We start from the raw sequence: 6,000 nt of genomic DNA on the forward strand, positions 1-6,000 counted from the left end.
TATACCGGCCTGTAAAACCACTTCCGCTTGATAAGTCCGCTAAGTGTTATTCATGAAACTCCTTTTTAAAGACTTACCCGGGTGTCTCCGAGCTGTAAAGTTAGAGGACCCATCCCCCTCCTCTAAAACCGTCAATTTTGAATAAATCTTGTTAAAATATTGTTTGTAAATGTATGTCCTTCATGGACACACATTGGTGTCATTTAAGCAACAATGCATTGTGAACAAATACGAGATACCGCTCGCGAAAGATTTCAACCGATGCTCGTGGTCGAACGGTTCTCACGTTCGCCTGATGCGAGATTGAGTCGAGTTGAAATCTCCATCTGCCCGTATTTTTTTTTCTGTTTGGCATTTGTTTATTTTTGTTTATTTTCTTCATGTGCAAAAGAGTACGTTATAATAGCAAAATTAATTTAAAAAAAATAATTTTAGGCTGGAATGGTTTTTTTTTAAATCTTTGGTTAACATGATATTTGTTTATTGACACAGTTTGTTAACTTAATCATGTAAACATTTGATTAAACAATTTAAATAAATAACCATGAAGAAAGATGCTTCCTGCTTAAAAAAAAAACAAAGGTGAGAGAGAAAACAAGTCGCGTAAGGTTAAAATACAATATTTAGTCAAGTAGCTGTCGAACTCACAGAATGAAACTGAACGCAATGCCATTTTACTCGTAGCATCGTCAGGCCACCGCTCATGGCAAAGGCAGTGAAATTGACAAGAAGAGCGGGGTAGTAGTTGCGCTAAGAAGGATAGCACGCTTTTCTGTACCTCTCTTTGTTTTAACTTTCTGAGCGTGTTTTTAATCCAAACATATCATATCTATATGTTTTTGGAATCAGGAACCGACAAGGAATAAGATGAAAGTGTTTTTAAATTGATTTGGACAATTTAATTTTGATAATAATTTTTATATTGTTAATTGTCAGAGCTTGTTTTTAATCCGAATATAACATATTTATATGTTTTTGGAATCAGCAAATGATGGAGAATAAGATAAACGTAAATTTGGATCGTTTTATAAATTTTTATTTTTTTTTACAATTTTCAGATTTTTAATGACCAAAGTCATTAATTAATGTTTAAGCCACCAAGCTGAAATGCAATACCGAAGTCCGGGCTTCGTCGAAGATTACTTGACCAAAATTTGAACCAATTTGGTTGAAAAATGAGGGCGTGACAGTGCCGCCTCAACTTTCACGAAAAGCCGGATATGACGTCATCAAAGACATTTATCAAAAAAATGAAAAAAACGTTCGGGGATTTCATACCCAGGAACTCTCATGTCAAATTTCATAAAGATCGGTCCAGTAGTTTAGTCTGAATCGCTCTACACACACACACACACACACACACACACACACACACACACACACACACGCACGCACACACACACGCACATACACCACGACCCTCGTTTCGATTCCCCCTCGATGTTAAAATATTTAGTCAAAACTTGACTAAATATAAAAAGGGTCTCCCCGTGTTTTTATTTCATTCAGTTTGTTTGGGTAGTTGCTATTGACTTTGAAACTGACACGCTGGCTAAAAAGCTGCAACATTGTGTCCTTTGAAGTCAAACTTTCGTTTAACTACCGCCCAGTATGTATTTTTACTGCCCAGTAATTATTCATTTTTCCCCGGTATTCATGTGTGTCTGGCGAATGGTCGGCAGCTACCAGTTGGTTATTTTTAGAATTGAAGATTCCCGATGCTTGCTCTTCTCTGGGCACGCGTTACCGGCGTTTTCGCCGGCGTGTTAGTTTCAAAGTCAATAGCAACAACCCAAACAAACTGAATGAAATAACAAGAAGGGCAAAGGCCATACGACTCACATGCCTGACCTTGACCTTTACATGACCTTGACCTTTAGGGTCAAGGTCAAATAACTAAACCTAGCAATGACATGCATACACTAAGAACTGCTTTACACATTTTTCCTACCAAAATACATGTGACCTTGACCCAAGGTCAAGGTCATCTAAGGTCATGCAACACAAAGCTGTTAATTCAAGACATAGGAAGTACAATGGTGCTTATTGGCTCTTTCTACCATGAGATATGGTCACTTTTAGTGGCTCACTACCTTATTTTGGTCACATTGCATAAGGGTCAAAGTGACCTTGACCTTGATCATATGTGACCAAATGTGTCTCATGATGAAAGCATAACATGTGCCCCACATAATTTTTAAGTTTGAAACAGTTATCTTTCATAGTTCAGGGTCAAGGTCACTTCACAATATGTATACAATCCAACTTTGAAGAGCTCCTGTGACCTTGACCTTGAAGCAAGGTAAACCAAACTGGTATCAAAAGATGGGGCTTACTTTGCCCTATATATCGTATATAGGTGAGGTATTGAATCTCAAAAACTTCAGAGAAAATGGGGAAAATGTGAAAAATAGCAGGGTTTTAGACAACATTTATGGCCCCTGCGACCTTGACCTTGAAGCAAGGTCAAGATGCTATGTATGTTTTTTGGGGCCTTGTCATTATACACCATCTTGCCAAATTTGGTACTGATAGACTGAATAGTGTCCAAGAAATATCCAACGTTAAAGTTTTCCGGACGGACGTCCGGACGGACGGGGGGGACGGACGGACGGACGACTCGGGTGAGTACATAGACTCACTTTTGCTTCGCATGTGAGTCAAAAACAGTGGGAGATTTTATTTTTATTTTTGTATAAACCTCAGTTGCATGCAGGTGTACATGGTATAGTACCTAGTAAACGCCCACCCCCCAGTTTCGGACCAGTGGACTAGCAGACAAGGAAAATAAATAAAGATTATTCAGTCTGCTGTTTTTCAATTGTTTCCTTTCCTTAGACATGCTTCGGGGATTAGACAGAAAAAGGTTTCTGGAGTGGCTAGAGAATCGCAATACATTTTTGACTGGGACGAAAAAGAAGAAACGAAAGCTTCATCTTTGGTTTAAACATAAGTTTATTTCAACAAATGTTACAATCATGACATGTATATGTCACGGTAGAGACGAAGATCTGGTAGAAACGTCGTTTCTGACGTTTCTACCAGTAGAGACGACGATCGGAGTTTCTACCGGTAGAAACGACGATCGGAATAAAACGTTTGTGTGTGTGTGTGTGCAATGTAGGTGATTCTGATGCGTAATCTGCATACGGCTGATGTCCCACATAGGGTACCCCACTTCGATCAGCGTATCACTCCAAATGAGCTTCATAGCAGAAAAGCAAATACACTACCAAAACACTGCATAACAGATCTACAAGTCTGAGCCAGAATCATTGAAATTTACTTTCTGTATAAAATATTGCAATCAAATTTGTTCACACCGTCACACAAATAACGCAGGTTACCCTCGCCTTCGATTCAAAGTAACTTCAATCTGACTGAATTACCATCAAAACGCAGATGACGAACTGATTCACCACACATTTGTGGTATTTTACACACAAATTTCAACTGTGGTGTTTCGCGATAAACAGCCATAAACAAACAAATGTGGCGCCGTCCCGTCGCCTCGGAAGGAATACCGCAGGTGACCAAGAGATTGTTTCCGATACCTGTCTGATTAAAATCATCGTTTTTTTCACGAATGACGGCTCTTTGGCAGATCTGGTGAGTTGGAAACTGTCTATGAATGTTTCATTTAATGTCAAATGTGTACATTCTTGTCGATATTGTTACCTTTGGGCTCATAAATGAAGTCAATGGTCGTGTTTTCCTAAAGTGACTTTTGTCAGCATAGAACTTACTGTGCTTTGATCATTGACTGAGAAGAATCTTCCGATGACACTAGTTCATTTCACTACGCGACTGCAGATCTGCAAGGAAACTTATGGCAGGGGAAATAAGCTTAACTGAAGACGAATAAGCGGAGTAACTGTTCTTCAACGGATTGCTCTTACACTGATCTAGATATTTAGATCTTGTCGTCTGCTAGTCTGCTAGTAAGTAGTCTTCGGTCGTAGAAAGTCACATCTATTTCGACTGTGTGCATCGATCCGTGTAGTGAAATGTTGATCTTTGATGATTTGGCAACATAACTTCGCCACAAGTGCTTCGAGTGTATCTTTTGAAAACGTCTTTTAACAAGACTGTGTTTGACAGCCCAGACGGGGAGGATCCTCGATAGCTCACAGGGTATATAATGTTTTCCGCCGTTTTTTTAGAGAATCCTTTCAAATTTGCTATTCCAAAAGTACCCTATGACACGACTCGAGTGCCAAAGAACATTCTCTGCAATTCCTGTCTCAGTCCGTGCAGCCGTTTCGGGTCCTATCGTCATCATACAAACATACACACAGACACACAAAAACCAGCTTTAAAAGTTAGATTATGTAAGAACCATGTGAACCAGTGATTTTTTCTTATGTACATCAGATACTACAGTATTTCTGCTTGATGAAAAGCTATATTTCAAAAACAAAACTAGAGATTTGAATTTTGACCACTTTTCCCCCTTTCTGTCACCAGTACTGAAGAACAACTCAGATGGGAGAAATGAGTTTTTGTATAATTCAGTGTTAAACTATGGAACTTTCCTATCTAAAGGTCTGCGCTGGCGATATGGATTATTAGTTGATATTAATGGTGGCAATATCGCAAGTAAGTAGTTTGGCACCTTACGGTGTACAATCTTGTGAAATAATATCAATTTTTGACGTTTACGCCTCTCTTAAAGTGAAATAAAGCCTGACTCGTCGTACAGTTGTTGATGGCTTGTACCGCGGACTGCTCCAACAATGGTCTTCGTCTTCAAAGCTTCATCTTTGGCGGGAAGTGATGTCTGAAGAGGTTGATTTTGTGTGTTAGTGTTAGTGTGTGTTAATGTGTTAGTGTGGGTGTGTGTGTGTGTGCGTGTGTGTGTGTGTGTGTGTGTGGGAGAGAGAGAGAGAGAGAGAGAGAGAGAGAGAGAGAGAGAGAGGGGGGGGGGGGGGAGTTTTGTGCAATAACGCATTCTTTGAACACTTCTATGACAAATGACCAAAATATCGTTTTTCTAGCTAAGGACCCACTCCTGTCAAGGGTATAGTACCTAGTAAACGCCCACCCCCCACTTTTGGGCAAAACTGGTACATATGGTGGGTGGGCGTATACAAGGTAGTTAACGGTAATATCATGTTAACCATCAATTTAAAAAAACACCTCATTCTCGCCTAAAATTAATTTGTTAAATCAATTTTGATATTACAACGTACTCTTTTGCACACGAAGAAAATAAACAAAAACAAACAAAATTAATGACAAAGAGTAAAACAAACAAAAAAGTAAGGCCTGATGGCGATACGAACTCGACTCAATCGCGCATCAGGCGAATTCGATAACCGTTCGGCTACGGAATCAGACACCAAAATCTCGCCACTGTAATGCATTAAACAAGACGCAAGCACGCTTTCGCAACACGCCGTTATGATCGAGCATCGGTTGAAATCTGTCGCGAGCAGAAGCTCGTATTTGACCACAAGGCATCGGTGCTTAAATGACACCAATGTGTGTCCATGAGGGACATAAATCTACGAACAATATTTGAACAAGATTTATTCGAACTTGACGGTTTTAACGGACAGTGTTGGTGAAGTTACTGACAGGTAGCGACTTTACAGGAGGGGGATGGGTCCTCTAACTTTACAGCTCGGAGACAACCCGGTAAGGACTTACCGGTGTTTCATAATTAACACTTAGCAGTTGGCGGACTTATTGAGTTTTACAGGCCAGTATATGAGTTGCAGCTTTTTCAAGAATAAATCTTGTTCAAATATTGTTTGTAGAGAGGAGCAAGCATGAGGAATCTCCTATTCTAAAAATAACCAATTCTGGTAGCTGCCGACCTTCCGCCAGACACACATTAATACCGGGCGAAAATGAATAATTACTGGGCAGTAAAAATAAATACCGGGCGGTAGTTAAACGACAGTTTGACTTTACAGGACACAATGTTGCAGCTTATTCAAGAATACGAGCCCAGTTCGACAAAAACAACGAAAACAAAACAAAAAAACACTCCCG

Source organism: Littorina saxatilis, linkage group LG8, assembly GCF_037325665.1.
Source record: "Littorina saxatilis isolate snail1 linkage group LG8, US_GU_Lsax_2.0, whole genome shotgun sequence".
Taxonomy (NCBI): domain Eukaryota; kingdom Metazoa; phylum Mollusca; class Gastropoda; order Littorinimorpha; family Littorinidae; genus Littorina; species Littorina saxatilis.